Source organism: Chrysochloris asiatica, unplaced genomic scaffold, assembly GCF_000296735.1.
Source record: "Chrysochloris asiatica unplaced genomic scaffold, ChrAsi1.0 scaffold00153, whole genome shotgun sequence".
Taxonomy (NCBI): domain Eukaryota; kingdom Metazoa; phylum Chordata; class Mammalia; order Afrosoricida; family Chrysochloridae; genus Chrysochloris; species Chrysochloris asiatica.
The window spans coordinates 2,493,592-2,511,698 of NW_006408671.1; the positions used below are offsets into that span (position 1 = coordinate 2,493,592).

The 18,107-nt window shown below is 37.2% G+C and overlaps 2 pseudogenes; one reads left to right on the forward strand and one right to left on the reverse strand.

Annotated features, from left to right (window-relative positions):
* Window positions 1–2,735: 2,735 nt before the first annotated feature.
* On the forward strand, window positions 2,736–5,070 carry LOC102824764 (annotated as a pseudogene).
* Window positions 5,071–16,749: 11,679 nt separating this feature from the next.
* LOC102825143 lies at window positions 16,750–17,805 on the reverse strand (annotated as a pseudogene).
* Between the last annotated feature and the right edge of the window lie 302 nt (window positions 17,806–18,107).

Here is an 18,107-nt window from a genome sequence, read left to right on the forward strand (position 1 = left end):
GCTGTTCCTCATAAACGCTATACAGGGATGGAAAGCAGAAATCATCAGACAATACCTTTGGTATTCCAGGTGAGTAAAGTTTTACTAAAGGTAATACAAAAACAGCTGTAAGCATACATTGACAGAGAACTTCCAGAAGTTCAAGCTGGAGTCAGAAGAAGCCATGGAAATAAAGATATCATTGCTGATGACTGATGGATCTTAGCTAAAAGCAGAGAATATCACAAAGATGTCTACCTGTGCTTGATTGACTATGCAAAGGCTTTTAATTATGTGCATCATGACAAGCTATGGACAACATTACGAAGTATGAGTATTCCGGAACACTTAATTGTGCTCATGAGGAATCTGTACATGGGCCAAGAGGCAGTTAATTGTTCGAACAGAACATGGGAACACTGAATGGTTTAAAAGTAAGAAAGGTGTGTGACAGGGATATATTCTTTCACCATACTTATTCCACCTATATGCTGAGCAAGTAATCCGAGAAGCTGGTGCATTGCTTTTAAGAATGTTTCCAAAGTACATAAGACAGTCTCTCAATCCTTACTTCTAAGGAACAATCTGGCTGCACTTATTTTAAGATTGCATTTTAGGGTCCTTTGGAAGTCCATGATATATTCAATATTCTTGGCCAACGCCATAATTCAAATGTGTCCATTTTTCTTTGGTTCATTTCATTTTCACATGAATTTGAAGTGTTTAAAATTCCAAGTTATTTATCAAAGTTGTGAAGTGACGTCTTTAGTTTTTTTTTAATTTTCAAAGGTCTTTTACAACAGATTTGCCTAATGCAAGATGCTACTTGATTTCTTGATTACTTCTTCCATGAGCATTGATTGTGGATCCAAGAAGATATCTTGACAGCTTCAATTTTTTTCTCCACTTACCATGAAGTTGCTTATTGCACAAGTTGTGAGGATTTTTATTTTCTTCATTTTGAGGTGCAATCCATATAGAAGTCTATAGTTTTAAACCTACATCAGTAAGAGCTTCAAATTGTCTCCATTTTCTGAAAACAAGTTTGTGTCATCTACATATTACAACTTGTTAATGAGTATTTCTCCAATCCTAATGTGGCCTTTTACTTCCAACAGTTCAGATTTCCATATTATTTGTTCAGCATATAAATTGAAAAATTATAGTGAAAGGATACAACTCTGGTACCCGTCTTTTCCAATTTCAAACCATGTAGTATCCCTTGTTTTGGCGAAAAACAAAAACAAAAAAAACCTGGTTCTTTATCAACATATAGATTCTACATGAGCACAATTAAGTGTTAAGGAATTCCCAATTGTTGTAATGGTATTCATAATTTGTTATGGTCCACACAGTCAAATGCCTTCAAGAAATCAATAAAGCATAGGTAAACATTTTTCTGGTATTCTACACTTTCCACCAAGATTTATTTGACATCAGCAATGATCTCTCTCATTACACATTGTCTTATGACTTTACTAGAAGTTCACTATCAATGTATGACTGTAATTCCTCACATGAATGTTGTTGTTACTGTTGCTGTTATGTGCCTTAGAGTTGGTTCTGACTCATATCCAAACCTGTACAGGGATTCCAAGGCTGTTAACCTTTATGTGAGCAGAAAGCCTCATTTTTCTCCTGAGGAACAGTTGGTAGTTTCAAACTGCTGACCTTGAGATTCACACATGAATAATAACTACACAATCCTGGTGTGGTACTACTATAGGATAAGCACTGGACTACAGGTTGGTTTAAGCCAAAAGGTCAGTGATTTAAACTCATCAGTCACTCCTCAGAAACCTTGTGCAGGGTCACTATGAGTTGGAAATGACTCAACAGCACTTAATACTACCAACAACAATAATCATAAATGAATACATAATACTAGTTCAGAAAATCTTAGGAAATTTCAATTGACAGTATACCTCTAAATATTATTATCATTTAAGCAAGTATATGAGTTTATGCTTCTTTGCCCAAAGCTAATTAAAATTTCCTTTCACAAGTTTGGAAATGATTTTATAAGTAAATCATGTTTGATAAAGTAGTTTAAACAATAACAAAGAAAGAAGAATTTCAATGCGATGTGTTGAAATAATTGCTACAAAAATGGGCTCAAACATAGCAACTATTATGATGAGGGCTCAAAAATAGGTCCCATTCTGTTACAGACTCACTATGAGTCAAAACTGATTTAATGACACCTAGCAATACCAACAAGGAGTTCTGGTAGCATAGTGGTTACGAATCCGGCTGTGAACCTTAAGGCCAGCAGTTCGAAACTACCAGCCGCTCTGCGGGAGAAAGATGAGGCGTTTTGCTCCCGTAAAGATTTACAGCCTCGGAAACCCTGTACAGGGTTGCTATGGGTCGGAATCAACTCGACGGCACTTAACAACAACAACAAGCAATACCAACACCAACATTAGCACTCACAACAAGATGGGTAGCTAAAACGAAATTAAAAGATGATATCTCAAAACTATGTAGATATTAGTACACACTGCAAAGTCGTTGAACTGCAAGATTGGTGGTTCAAGCTCACCAAACTGCTCCTTGGAAACCCTATACAGGGTTGTTATGGGTCAGAATTGACTCCACGGCACTTAACAGCAACAACACCAACAACTCAGGATTTGGGGGACGTGGTTTTTCAGAGTTAGAAATTTTACCTTCCATGAGAGAGACCATGGTTCAATTCCAGGTTGGTACACTTCATACTATGTTAGTGAAAGGGTACCCTGACTGATGCTGTGATGATAAACGGAGTTCAGCAGAACTTACAAAGATGGACTCCGGTGAAAAAAAAAGGCCTGGCACTGTTTTACCAAAAATCAGCTAATGAAAACGCTGTGAATCAGAACGGCTTATTCACAGCGATCATGGAGATGATCCAAAATGTGGATGCGTCATTTTCTGCAGTACATTTGTCACCATGAGTTAGTGTCCAACTCTACCACTGTTAACAACAACCTACAATTGAAGGTTTTAAAACACTATTATCCCACTACCATTAAGTCGATTCCAACTTATAGCCACTCAATATAGGGTCTCTGAGGCTATAATCTTTACAGGACTTCTACGTGTCTCTACCGTTTCCCCGCATTCCCGACCTCTGCCCATCCTAGCCCAGAACTGAATGCTGCACATTGCAGACAGACCCAGAATTCAGAGGAACGAAGGTTATTGGGTTTCCAAAGTGGCAGGTTGAAGGGGCGTGCCCTCCACCACTCCCCCACATCCCAGTTTCTCCTTTTATGAAAGCTAGTGAAGATCTTAAAGACATGTCTTTGCCAGAGCAAGGAATGAAAAATACAGACTTCTGAATATATCTATTGAAAATGAGCAACTTGTGATTGGATCATGTAGTCAACTTTCTGCTTCATGGGAGAAGTATTTTGATGCCGCTTTTCTCCCGTTCCTGGAGGACAAACAGCCCTGCTATATATTATTCAGGTTAGATTCTCAGAACTCTCAGAGATATGAATGGATATTCATTGCATGGTCTCCAGATCATTCCTATGTTCCTCAAAAAATGATGTGTGCAGCCACAAGAGCAACTTTTCAAAGTTTGGAGGGGGCCATATTAAGGATGAAGTATTTGGAGCAGTAAAGGAAGATGTATCACTACGTGGATAAAAATAAATAAATAAAAAATTGGTATAACAGTCTTCTCCTGCCCCACTTTTTGCAGTTGAGGAAGAATTACGACAAATTAAAATAAATGAGATTCAAACTGATATGAGTATGGACACTAAGCATCAGACACTACAAGGAGTTGCATTTCCTATTTCTTGCGAAGTTTTTTAGGTTTTGGACAAATTAAGCAACAACCCACTTGACCTTGCTTCAATGGCTAGAGGATCAGAGCTTAACTAGAAGTAGAAAGAAGAGGAAAAAAAGAGTAATCTGATACAATTTGATGAACTTGACCTACACCTATGGATGCAGTAGCTCAAAAGAGGGAACTAATCTTTACAGAAAGGATCATTCCTATCCCCTCCATACACAAAGTAGACAGGGATGGACAATTTGGACATTGGCTACCCAAAATGGGGTGGAACTGGGGCTACAAAGGCAAGAAATAACTGGTTTACAAGCTTTCAAGAGGGAACCTAAATCCAGAGGGCATGTAAAAAGGTAGAATCTTCACTGAGTAATATCCAATCTATCTGGGTGGGACTGATGAAAGGAGACGGGTGGTATAATAGTTAATAATTAATATCAGGACTGAGTGTGAGGGTTGAAAATGTAAAGGTAGATGTTTTGTAGCAAAAGGAAGGAAGTGGTTGACTTTTCATGCCAGTAACTGAGGCCCCTGGGATCATCAAGGGACAAGAGCAGAGTGCGGGACCCTACCCAGAGAAACAGCGATGCCAGAGATGGAGGCAGAGAAAATGACGTGAAGAGATGGTGCGGCTGGGAACTCTAGACCCAGAGAGGGAGAGGGGCTGTGGGCTGATGACAAGGGGCTTGCAGGGTGTACCCTTTGGTTGGTTGATGATGCATGGAGGGGTTGTAACCATGGCAATGTAACGATATACAATAGGATGAATGTAAAGCTTATGTTCTCCCATGTAAACTATCACACAGTTCATAATAAAACAGTTAAAAAAAAAAAAAAAAAAGCATCAAACAGCTCAACTATGTGCAGTTAGAAATAGACATAAAGAATGAAATTTTAATTTTGGCCAACACTACAAATACAGAACTGAAAGATTTTCCAAAGAGGATTCCCAAGAATTCAGCACGTTATCATTTCTTTCTGTATAAGCATTCCCACGAAAGAGATTATTTGGGGTCCATAGTGTTTATTTATTCAATGCCTGAGTCATGAGCAGTATAAAAGAGCGGATACTTTATTCTAGCTGAAAGAATCCACTGCTAGAAATTATAGAAAGGCAACTACAGATGGATGTAACCAAAAAGACTCAGATAGATGACTTTACTGCAGACAATCTTTATAAGAAAGTATACCCCAAGCAGCTTGCACATAAGCAAAGTTTTGCAAAATCAAAAGATCCTGCAGAAAAAGGAGGAATTCAAAGACTAATTAGAGGTCTTGCTGAAACTGAAACCACTACTGATTAAAAATGATTATATTAAACATACAATACTATTTTTTTTTTTAAGTCCAGCTTTTAGTACAGGAGAACTGAAATCTTTCCATATGGATGTATAGTTGGGAAAAATTGTACTTTTTAAAAATTAGTACTTTTAAAATCTGTGTAGTTTTAAGATTAATACAAAAGAAGATTTATGATTTCTATTTTGAGTCAAAATTAGAAACAGTCAACAAAATATAACACTGGCATACAGTTTTTTAGAGTGATGATTCCACATTTTCACATATTTATTAAAGTTTTATAGAAGGACTTATTTCAGAAAGTAATGACTCAAAGAAGGATACACTTTACTACTTTACTTTATCTTTTTTTAAATTGTGAATTGAGTGATAGTTTACATGGGAGTACATCAGCTTTACATTCATCCTTTCATTGCAATGATTACAATCCCCTCCATACATCATCATTTAACAGCATTTGCTTCCATTCCCTCTGGTTGTTTTTTTGTTTTGTTTTGTTTTTGTTTTGTTTTTTGTTGTTGGTGGTGGTTTTTTGTGGGGTGAGAGGGTGGAATGTACACCAAAGCACTCAGGAATATATAACCATTCAAACAACCAAAGGGTACAGCCTGCAAGCCTTCCCCACCAACCATCAGCACAGAGCCCCTCTCCCTCCAGGAGATCAGAGTCCCCAGCCGCTCCATCTCTCCACTTCATATTTTCTGCCTTGATCTCTGACATCACTGTTTCTCTAGATAGGGTCCCACATTCCGCTCTTCTCTCATGAGTCTTCTAACAGGTCTGAAATATGTAAATCAACATTATTTTGGGAAGAAAACTTACATTTTTGTTAGTTTATAATGTTATGAAAGTTTATTACAGAGAAATCTGATGGATTTTTGTTGTTTTGTTTTATTTCTTTGTTTCTCTTTCCTTGTATTTTTCAACTTTTCTTTTCTTCTCCCTTGATGGTCCCTGGGACCTCTCCTCCTGGACTGCAAGATCAACCACTCCACTCCTTTGTTACAAAACGCATATCTTTACTTTTGCAACATCTACAATCTGTCCTGATAACAATTATTTACTACTGAACTGCAGCAGTCTTATCTCCATCTCCTTTCACCAGTCCCATCCAGACAGCTTGGAATCCACTCAGTAGAGATTCTACCTTCCCCCAAATCCTCTGGAAATAGGCTCCCTCTTGAAAGCTTGTAAGCCAGTCACTTCTTGCCTTTGTAGCACCCCCCACCACCACCATTTTGAGTAGCCAATGTCCAAGTTGCCCATCCCTGTCAACCCTGTGTACAGAGGGGTTGGGAATGATCCTTGATGTAAAGATTCATTCCCTCTTTTGAGCTACTAATTCCATAAGTATAGGTCAAGTTCATCAAATTGTAGCAGATTACTCTTTTTTTCCTCTCCTTTCTTCCTTTAGTGTAGTTCTGATCATCCAGCCATTGAAGCCAGGTTAAGTGGTTACTATCTGCAAGTATGGAAGTTTTTGTACATCTCCTCTCACTTCATATCAGCTGAATGCTTCACTTTCCACACTAGTCCTCTGTGGCCTTGTCTCTCAGACCAGGAGTCCCCCAGTCTCACCATACTGCTGGCCTACCAGGTCTCAACTCAGGTTGACAGGAGTCTATTGAACATGTTCAGACTTACAACTTCATTGCTGTTTTCCCCCCACTTCCCCATATCAGTAGACCAATATGCCTACTTGTGTATTCCCATTGAGTCTTAGTCTTAGAAGGGGGTTGCCGTGAGGGGACCCAACTGCTTGCCTTGATGGCACCTGGGTGAACAACTTGCTTGTTCTTGTAGTAATCAATCACACTGCCTTTTTTGTTTTTGATTTTTTCCTGTTGGTCTTTCTTTCAAGAAATATCTTCTGTTCTTCTAGCCACTCCAGGCTGGTCTACTTGTCTTTTTTTTTTTTTTTTTTAAAGACAGACTTTTTATTTACTTTTTTATTTTATTATTATTTTTTTATTTTTTAGGTGGAATGGTCTGCTTATCTTTTCAAGTGGAAATTTTCCACCTCAGAATATTCTGGATGGAGATCAGGATTCCACCTATGGTCTTATGCAGTGGAAAGGCTCCACAGGAAGCCTCCTTCACTGGACAAGTTCTAGCCCCATTTTAGATATTCCAGTCAGCTGAAGATAGACTCACAAGCTTTCTATAATGGTGTTTCTGGCTAATCCTTTCTTTCCCCCTTAAGTGTCTATTGTTCAATAATATGCAAGGGAAACCAAAATTCAAAAGATAGCCAAGCATCTTAACATTATTTCCCCTCTTTTACCCATTCAAACCTGTATCCCAGAGCCCTATTGTTCCAAGGGTGAGCGTACATCACTATTTACCTCAGTCCCATTTAGCCCATGCAAACCTGCCTAAATGTTCTCCTATCTGCCTTATTCTTCCATTCCCCTCCCCCTTCTTGTGTATTCCAACCCCCACCAGTACCCAAACTATCCTGTGTTGATTCACTACCCTGTGAGCTACCTTGCCCTCTTTCCTCGCCCCACCACCTACGCACCAGTAACCAACAATTTTCTTTTTTTTTCCCCCCCTTTTAGTGTGGGTACTTTTTATTAAGCTTTTACAATAATGGTCCTATGCAGTATTTCTTCTTTTGTGACTGACTCACTTCACTCAGCATAGTGTACTCAAAGTTCATCCGTGTTATATGGTGGCTTGAAGCTTCCTTGTTATTCTTCAAGGTAGCATAATATTCTATTGTGTGTATGTACCAAAGTTTGTTATTCCTAGATATTTTATCCTTTGGGTGGCTACTGTAAATGGTATTGCTTTCCTAATAGCCTTTTCAGCACTGTCATCATTAGTATAAAGGAATCCAACTGATTTTTGTATGTTGATCTTATACCCTACCACTTTGCTGAATCTTCCAATGAGGTTTAGTAGCTTTTTACTGAGTCTTTGGGGTTTTCTGTGTATAAGATTATATCATCTGCAAATAAAGAGAGTTTTACTTCCTCTTTGATAATTTGGATTTCTTTAATTTCCTTATGTTGCCATATAACTCTTTTCTAAGACTTCCAGCACAATATTGAATAAGATTGGTAATGTTGGTTTTGTATGTATGCTCCTAATTATGCTGAGGAATGTCACTTCAATTCCTACTTTGTTGAGTGCTTTAATCAGGAACGGATGTTGAATTCTGTCAAATGTCTTTTCTGCATCTATATGATCATGTGGTTCTTTTCTTTTTCTTATTTATATAATGGATTACATTGTTTTTCTAATGTTGAACCATCTTTGAATCTCTGATATGAACTCCATTTGGTCATGATGGATTATGTTTTTTTGATGTGCTGTTGGATTCTGTTGGCTAGGATTTTGTTGAGAATTTTGCATCTATGTTCATGAGGGATATTCTGTAATTTTCTTTTTTAGTGATGTCCTTCCCTGGTTTTGATATGAGGGTTATGCTTGCTTCACAAAACATATTAGGAAGTTTTCCATCCTCTTCTATTGTTGTTGTTGTTATGTGCTGTGGAGTCGGTTCTGACTCATAGTGACCCTGTACATGGTTTCCAAGGCTGTAATCTTTACAGGAGCAGAAAGTGTCATCTTTCTCCAGTGGAACAGCTGGTAGTTTCGAACTGCTGACCTTGAGGTTTGCAGGAAAGTTTGTAACCACTACACTAACAGAATTCCTTTTTAAATCACCTGGAGGGTGATTCTTCTATATTCTGGCATAATTTGAGTAGAATTGGTAACAGCTCTTCCCTTAATGTTTCATAGAACTCCCCAGTAAAGCCATCTGGACCTGGACTTCATTTGGTTGGGAATTTTTTAATGGCCTAAACAACTTCTTTTGTTATGGATCTGTTCAAGTTTTCTACTTCACTCTGTGTAAGTTTAGGTATGATGTGTTTTTCTAAAAATGTATCCATCTCTTCTAAGTTTTCAAATCTTTTGGAGTACAGCCCTTCATAGTATTCTGTTATTATCCTTTTGATTTCCTTTGGTTCCATTGTGACATCGCCCATGTGGTTTCTAATGCATGTTATTTGTGTCTCCTTCCTCTTTTCTTTTGCTAGGTTTGCCAATGGTCTGTCAATTTTGTTAATCCTTTCAAATAACCAGCTTCTTGTCCTGTTGATTGTTTCTACAGTTTTTCTGTTTTCTATCTCATTTATTTTTGCTCTAATCTTTATTATTTCTTTTCTTTTGGTGGCTGTAGGTTCCCTCTGTTGGTCTGTTTCTAAATGTTGTAGATGATGTGTTAATGTGTTAATGTTGGTTCTTTCTTCTTTTTGGATGTGTGCATTTATTGCAATAAAGTGTCCTCTCAGCACCATTTTCTCTGTGTCCCAAAGATTTTGGTATGTTGTGTTTTCATTCTCATTTATTTCTAGTTACTGTGTGAGTTCACATTTAATTTCTTCTGCTACCCAGTCAGTTTTCATCAGGGTGTTATTCAGTTTCCATGTATTTGGCTTTATTTCTTGGTCTTACTATTGTTGATTTCTAATTTGATAGCATTTTGGTCTAAGAGAATACTTTGTAGTATTTTGAGATTTATTTTGTAGTATTTTATAGAGATTTGTTTTGTGGCCTAAAACATGGTCTATTACGGTGAATATTCCATGTGCACTGAAAAAAAATGTGTATTGTGCTGTTGCTGGGTTGATTGCTCTGTACAAATCTATGAGGTCCAGTTGGCTGATTGTGTTGTTTAGTTCTTCTGTGTCTTTGTCAAGTTTCTTTCTGGTTGCTCTATCCATTTTTGAAAGTGGTGTATTAAAATCACGCAGTATGATTTTAGATTCAGCTATTATTTTCTTCAAATCTATTAGAGTTTGCTTTATAATTTTGGAGCTCTTTCATTGGGAGCATAGATATTTATTATGCTTATGTCATCTTGTTCAATTGTCTCTTTCATCATGAGATAATGTTCATCTTTATCTATTATGCTGTATTTTGCCTTAAAGTTTATTTTATCAGAATTTAATACTGCCACTCCTGTTCATTTTTGGTTGCAATTTGCTTGGTATATTTTTTTCCATCCTTTGACTTTTAATCTGTTTTTGCCTCTGTCTGTGAGATGTGTCTCTTGCAGACAGTATATTGAAGAATCTTTTTTCATATTCTTTCTGGCATCCTCAGTCTCTTAACAGGTGCATTTAATCCACTATAGTCAGTGTAATTATCTATTGTTGTTTAGTGCCATCAAATCGATTCTGACCCTTAGTGACCCTGTATAGGGTTTCTAAGGAGCAGCTGGTGAGCTTGCATTGCCAACCTTACAATTCAGGCTTTGCATTATGGCTCATTAACCCACAGTATCACACCATAGGTATGGATTAATTACTGCCATTATGTTTTTTTTTTTTTTTTTGTGCTATTGCTGCTTTCTTTGTTCTGTGTGTCTTCCTTTGCTGAGTTCATGCTTTTTGCGTTCTTTCTTGTGAGTTTCCTCATAGTTTTAATGTTTCCATGTTCTTGTTTGATTTTAATTTTCTTGGTATGTTGTGAAGTGTTAATTTTCTTTGACGTTACCATATAGTCCATTAACTTTTTCCTCCATTTAATATAGTATATTTTATCTTGTAATCTACCTGACCTTCTCACCATTTGGATCTCTGTTGCTATGTGTTTACCTTCTTTATATTGTAATTGTTTTTATCATAGACTGACCGCCCAGATTCTCTGAGTTTGTTTTTATAGTTTTGTTCTATTCTCGACTCTTCCTTCTGTCGATTGAGTTCTGGGAGGTGCTGCCACGTATGTCAATCTCTGGTTTTTGTCTGTACTTGTTTGTTCTCAGTCCATAGGATTCCATTTAGGATGTTTTGTAGCAGAGGGTTGGCTTTGGCAAAATCCCTTTGCTTCTGTTTACCCTGGAATGTTTTCATTACATCATATTTGATTGATAGCTTTGCTGGATAAAGGATTCTTGATTGGTAGTTTTTTTTCTTTCAGGTTTTTATTTGTCTCCACATTGCCTTCTTGCTTGCATGGTTTCTGCTGAGAGAGCCAAGCTTAATCTGACTGGCTTGCCTTTGTATGTAACACTTCTGTTTCCCCTAGCTGCTTTCAGAAGTGTCTCCTTATCTTTTATTTTGGAGAGCTTGATTATGATATGTCTCAGTGATTTTATTTTGGGGTCTAGATTTCTTGGGGTACATTGAGCTTCTTCAATGTTTATCTTTTCAGTGTTCAGGATATTAGAGAAATTTTCTTCCTGCAATACTTCAACTATTTCCTCTGTGGACTTGTGTGATTTTTCTTGTTCTAGAATGCCAATAATTCTTAAGTTATTCCTCTTCATGTTGTCCAACATAAATCTTAGGCCTTCTTCATATTTTTTATCATTTTCTCTGTTTGCTCTTCTATCTTAGTGGTATTGAGAGATTTGTCTTCCAGCTCACTGGTTCTGCCTTCCATGTCTTCTATTCTACTCCTTTGACCTTTCAGCGTATTGTCTATTTATGATATTCTATTATTGATAGTTTGGACCTCTTTCTGTAGGTTTTGAATTGTTTCCAATGTTGTATCTATCTTATTTGATTGTTCCTGTAGCACTTTCTGACCTCTTTCTTATTTTTCTCAACTCCATTATAACTTGTTTTGAAACATTTTATAATATTTTTTTCTGAATTCTTTCTCAGGCATTTCCAAGGCCTGCCTTCCTTCCAGATCTACCTCTGGGTCATTTGTCTCAGACATTTTATCTTTTTTTGTGAATATATGCCTATATGGTCATCTGCTTTTGCTTCTTGGACATGTTTAGTGTTTATCTGTGGCCTTGATGCTTAATTGAGTATGTGTTTTGGTATTTTTTATGCTTTCTGATTCCTTCTATGTAGACGTGATCAGGTTGTGGGCTTCCCTTTTCACTCTTCTTATTGCTGAACTCAGAGTAACTTTCATAGGTATTGTCTGCCTCCCTGGCATATGGCAGTTGGTATTGGTTCTTTTCTGGATTTTTGTGTTTTATAAAGTGTGATTGTAGCTTGATTATATGGTAACAGTTTCTGTCTCTTCTTGGGTAATCTAATAATAGAAATGTCCCCCAAAGGTAGAACAGGGAGCATAAAATAGCAAAACAGCAAAAAAACAAAACAAAACAAAAAACTAGAAAGCAACAACAACGAGGAAAAAAAAAAAAAACTAGATTGGATACTGTAGTCTATAATCACAGAAAAAGGAGAGGAGGGAGAGAAGGAAAACAAAAATATTTGTAGCCTAATATAAATATGACTTTAATGTCCTCTTTCAGCTTCTTGTCTTCAAAGTTGCCTGGAGATTTCAAGATGCCATTGATGATTGTTATGCTCTACCTCAGGATTTAATTAAATTGTTGGCCTGTTTGGTTTTTAAACTCACTTTCCTTCTCCACACCCCTTGTTCTGGCTTTTCCACATTACAAAAACAAAAGCAAAAAAAAAAAAAAAAAAAAAAAAAAACACAAATCAGCTCAGTGCCACTCTTGGGATGAGAGTATCTGTGTGCATGCTCGGCAGAGGAATCCACCACCTGGTGTGTGTTGTCCACTCACTCATGCATCCCAGAATGGAGGTGTGCAAACAGTAGGGACCAATGAATGGATAACAAAAAAGATAATCAGAGCAATGCAAAACCAACAAAGTGTATTATCTACCTTTGGTCTGAGGTTCCTGCTGCATTTTTCTGTGGTCTTTCTGCTCCCCTGCTTGGTCTTTCCATTTGGTCTCACCCAAGTTGTCAGCTCCAGACCGTCAAGCCCAGCAGATTCAAAAGTACCTGATTTCTTACTTTTGCTACAAGTTTCACTAGCTATATGCCTTCAAACCTTGTAAATATTCCTATCTATGTGTTTCCGAGTTTTGGAGCTCTGCCCTGAATCTGCTTTGCCTAGTATTCTGTTATATTGCTGATTACAAACCCCACTACACCTCCATCCTGGCCACCATCAAGCCCCACCTCTGTGATAACATTTTTTATGTCAGATGGATATTAACTGAAAACAAAATTCCAGAACAATGTTTACTTACACTTTATAGACTATGTAAAGGCTATTTGACAATCTATGGATAATATTGATAAGAATGGGCTCTCTAGGACAGTTAATTGTGTTCATGAAGAATCTGCAAATAGAGTAAGAAGCAGTCACTAGAACACAACAAGGGGATAATCAATGGCTTAAAATCAGAAAGTTATGTGTCAGGGTTTAACCTCTCACCACATTTATTCAATCTGTATGCTGAGTATGCAATCTGAGAAACTGGATATATGAAGAAGAACATGGCATTGGTATTGGAGTAAGACTTATTAATATCCTATAGATATGCAGATGATGAAACCTTGCTTAATGGAAGAAAATAGGATTTAAGATGAAAATCAAAGACAACAGCCTTCCGTATGAATTGTACCTCAATGTAAAGAAAACAAAATTCTTCACAACTGTACCAGTAAATTTACATCATTGTAAACGATGTATTGCATTAGGCCAATCTGCTGCACAAGCCCTTTTAAAACACTGAAGTGCAAAAATGTCAGCTTGAAGACTGAGGTGTGCCTGACCCAAGCAATAGTATTTTAAATAACCTCATATGCACAATTCAAGTAGATTTCATTGTTCCTGTAGTAAAAATTCCAAACCAATGTTATTAATTCTTAAAGCCTGCCCTAGTATGAATTTGATATTTTAATATTTGCTGTCATTTAACTTTCTATACTCATTCTTGTCAGTATCTTTCTTCTTTCCTCTATTCAGCCAAGTGTCTTCACTATTATTCAGACAAATTATCTTGTCATTCTACTCTCACATTGGAACACATGCAAATACTGCTTCTATAGCATGGCATGCTTTTCTCTACTCTTCATCTGGTTAATTTATTAATGTACTTCAGGACTGAATTAAATGATCGGTCCATTTGCTCTGGGTAGCAGTCATCTTTCCTACTGATTTTGATGATATAATATGCTTATATTTATTTTAGCATGTAACACTAAGACAAATAATATATGTATTCCTTATGTATATCTTTCAGTAAGTCATAGGCTACTTAAGTAAAATAACTACCTTCTCTTCATCTTGAGTTTTGTGAAATAGATTATATTAAATATATATTTATTGAATTTTGACCAAAAACATGAAATTGCTGTGGGCTACATTAATTCTTATAGCTGCAAAATAGATCATAACTAAAATAAGTTATCAATATCTATTTTATTCCTTCTTCATCTAACAGAATAATCAATTGAAAGCAATTAAAACCACAAAATATATACACAACTTAAATTAAGTACATAAGAAGAAATTATCAGTCTATATTAAAATACACTTATTTTTGTATCTGAACAAATGACAGTTAGTTAAAAAAGAACTATTGGGGGAATAAAAGAAAAATACAAAGGAAAATAGAAAAAAAATATTTTACAAAAAGAGAGGAAGATGGATTAAGATGGTTTTTTTTGTGTATTTTATTAGGATGTATCTATTTTATAATTTCACATTTATAACATTTACTTTATATACTTTTAGTATATGAGAACAATGAGGTCATTTTTATGGTCAAAAAACACATGAAATTGGGATATAATGGTGGACAATTATATCACTTTGGCTGAACTGTACTGAGAAAAAATATGACTTAGAAAGATTAATCATCTCAAATGACACCTTTTAAAAAAAAACAATGTGTTTCTTACATCTCTTCTGATATTCTTCAGTTAAGATGATCCATAAACAGAAAGAGTAAATACTTGTTTCAAAGTCACTAACAATAATCAACAACTATTATGAATACTTATCACAAATATAAAAGACAACAAGCACTCTAACTTACAATAAGAGCTAAAATGGATTTTAATGCAATGTTATCACAAGTTGACTGACAGATTATATATTTACTTCTTACTGCACACCTGTTATAACAATAAAGGAAGCATGCACTGAATAGACAATATGCATCATGAAATAATGAGTGTCAACTTACTGAGGGCTTTCTATGTTCCAGACGTCATGTTAAATGCTTTAACAGCATGATGTCATTTGATCTAACAACACTATACATTTTCATATGAAGAAACTGATGTTTAGAGAAATAACTTGGTTTTTGTACACTGAAAGTTATCATGATGCTATACAGCAAAGATGTTAGAACTGTCCCTGGCATTTAACTGAATGATGGTCATATAGATGTACGAGCACATTTCACAGGACAAGACACACTGAGCCTGATATAAATACCCATGTAATGCTACAATTCTTTACTCAATGACCAATGAGAAAAAATTTGAATATGTGTTCAGATAGCACAAAAGCAGTTTTGTTCTAAGGTCTGTTCAAAAACTAGTCAATTTGGAAATAAAGTGAACTTGATGATGAATGCCAATATTTGGTTATAAACACATTTGAGTCTACCTGCTTATTCACTATGCGTTTAAATAATTAAAAATGCATTTTTAAAACTGAACTTGTGGTGGGGGGGGGCGTTATCTGTACTGAACACAATTTTAAAAGTTCTAGCAGGGTGGAGAACAGATTAATGTGAGTCAGATAGTTTTAGCTTCTGTTACATCTTAGCATTTTGACATTGAGAAGACCACTTAACCACCTGAGCTTGTTTCTTTCTCTTTCCAAAAGAGCAAAAATGCGATCATTACTAGGGTTGCTGTACACATTAAATGAGGTATACATAAAACACCTGGCACATAGTAGGCCCTCAATAAATGTGAGTTTCCTTTCTCCTCTCATTGTCCTTTGTCACCACTAAAAGCTTTCATCTCTAATGTGTTCAATAAATCCAAACATGCCCTGCACATTTTCACTCTCCTGTTTGCTTTCCTCAAATTTCTACCCATTCTTGAAAGATGTCACTCAGGTGGTAGACTTTGTAGAAGCAGGGATTAGGTGAGTCACCTATGTCTTGTCTTAACATACTGCCTCATCCTGGGACCAACGCTTGTTAAGGCGAGAAGAAAGAAACCTAAAGACTGAGATGGTAGTATTCATTTGGCAACAACACTGTTACTGGCGCTCTGAACTTATTTACATATATAGTTATTTAACTTTCACCTGTCTAGATGACCACTTCCACTAGACTGTAAACTCCCTGAGGGCATGGCCCTTGTTTGGTAGGTTTAAGACTCTTATACCTCCTTGTAAAGTGCCTCACAGTGCTAGGTACATTCTGAAATAATTTGCTGATGGGAGAAAAGAAAATCTTTTCACATACTTTACCAAAAAATTTTTTTTCTGATGTCTCTGATTTCTTCTATTTATGTCAATTTAAGGAGCTCTGGTAGCTTAGTGGTTACGAATCGGGCTGCGAACCTGAAGGTCAGCAGTTGGAAACTACCAGCAGCTCCGCGGGAGAAAGATGAGGCTTTCTACTCCCGTAAAGATTTACACCCTCGGAAACCTTGTACAGGGTTGCTATGGGTCGGAACCGACTTGACGGCACTTAACAACAACAACAATGGGATATTATAAGGAAATTTTTAGTACTCATGTTTCAGATTCCTTTCAGCTTAGGATCTAATATTGATGTAGAGTTCAAGAAACTCTCAGGTATTTTTCTTTGAAAGAAGAGTTAAGACGGACTGAACATCTTATTTTCATCCAGTGCACTAAAGGAAACAACAACAACAACAACAACAACAACCCCCAAACTGAAAAGGTCTTAGTCTAGTAAAGCAAGTGTCCCTCATTGCACTACTGTAATCCTATTCCAAGTTGGTTCTTATGGGTTGCCCTGGTTAACCCATGGGCCATAGCCTTCCACCTCATCTGGATCTTCAAGATTCTCATGTTCAAAAGAGGCTTCTTCCTCCTCTTCTTCCCGTATTACCTTCATTAACTCAAGGAAGCTGGGAAGTGGTCCCTGATCTTTCAACTCCCTAAGCCTGCACCACAGTATTTCACTAAGGCTCGCCCACGCCATGACTTGTTCCAAACGGACCTGATCTGCACTTTTCTAAGAATGGTACGCAATGTAATACATAGGCAGAGACTTTCTCACCCTCCTCCTGATAGATTTTCAGATACCTAACCTGTGAAGTCCTGCGGCTCTCCAACTTCCAAACACTTGCTTAAATGCCTCCAAGCACTCTTCTACTCTTATGGACTGATTGTCTGCCTGCACTATATGCATGAGGTCCAGGGCAGGGCCACGCAGGCTTTCCATTAACCACCTTTTCTTTTCTGCTTCCGCTACTGCCACTCTTTGATGATATCAGTGGCCAGTTCTAACCAGATTTCAAAGGGCTCTTCCTCTGGGGCTGGAACAGCTCTACCGGAGAATATTCTCAGTTTTCGGTATCTCATGGGTAGCAGAGGCTGAGGTGCATCTGCAAACGCTTGTCCCACCAAATTGGCCAGTAACTCTGGTGATAGGGACAGTAGTGGTCGACACTCCCTCATGCCCAAGGGCTCAGAACATAACCGCTAATGTCTGACCCTCTTTTTCTAAAAAGAGGTTTAGTCTTTCAAGAAATGCAGTGTCCTGGTTAGGGGTCTTAAAGACCACTTTCCAGATACCACCCCTTCCCTGCTCCTCACTGGGCATCATTGCAGTATCAAGCTCCTCCATAAGCTCAGACAAGACAGCATTGGTATTATCCTGCTTCCAAAATATTTTGCCAAGCAGTCTATACCTGCCCAGGGACTTTAAATTATCCTGCAGAACCTCCTGAATCTCAGCCTCATCACAGTCCACTGGTATCCCCAGAATGAGCAGTGATTTCTGTGTATGCATATTCATTATCCCACACCAGTCCTCTAGCAGTGCCAGTGCCATTGCCCCAAATATCATCTCACTCTAACTTTTAAGGGTATCAACTAGCTCGTGGTGTAAATCTGTACTGCCTTAGATTTAAACAAAATCCTGGATGACCTATGGATTGAATCCTGGGTCAGGTCACTCTAAGTCTTCTGGACCAGCAACCCTAATGTGCCCAGAACTCAGTATACTTCCTGTAATATCTCTACAACTGACCCAAGATGGATGGGTTGTGTCTCACTTATAATAGAACCACTGCTGATGATAACTGCAGTCCTCTAGCTGGTGTTTCTCTCAATGATGTTGGCAGTCACATGGTG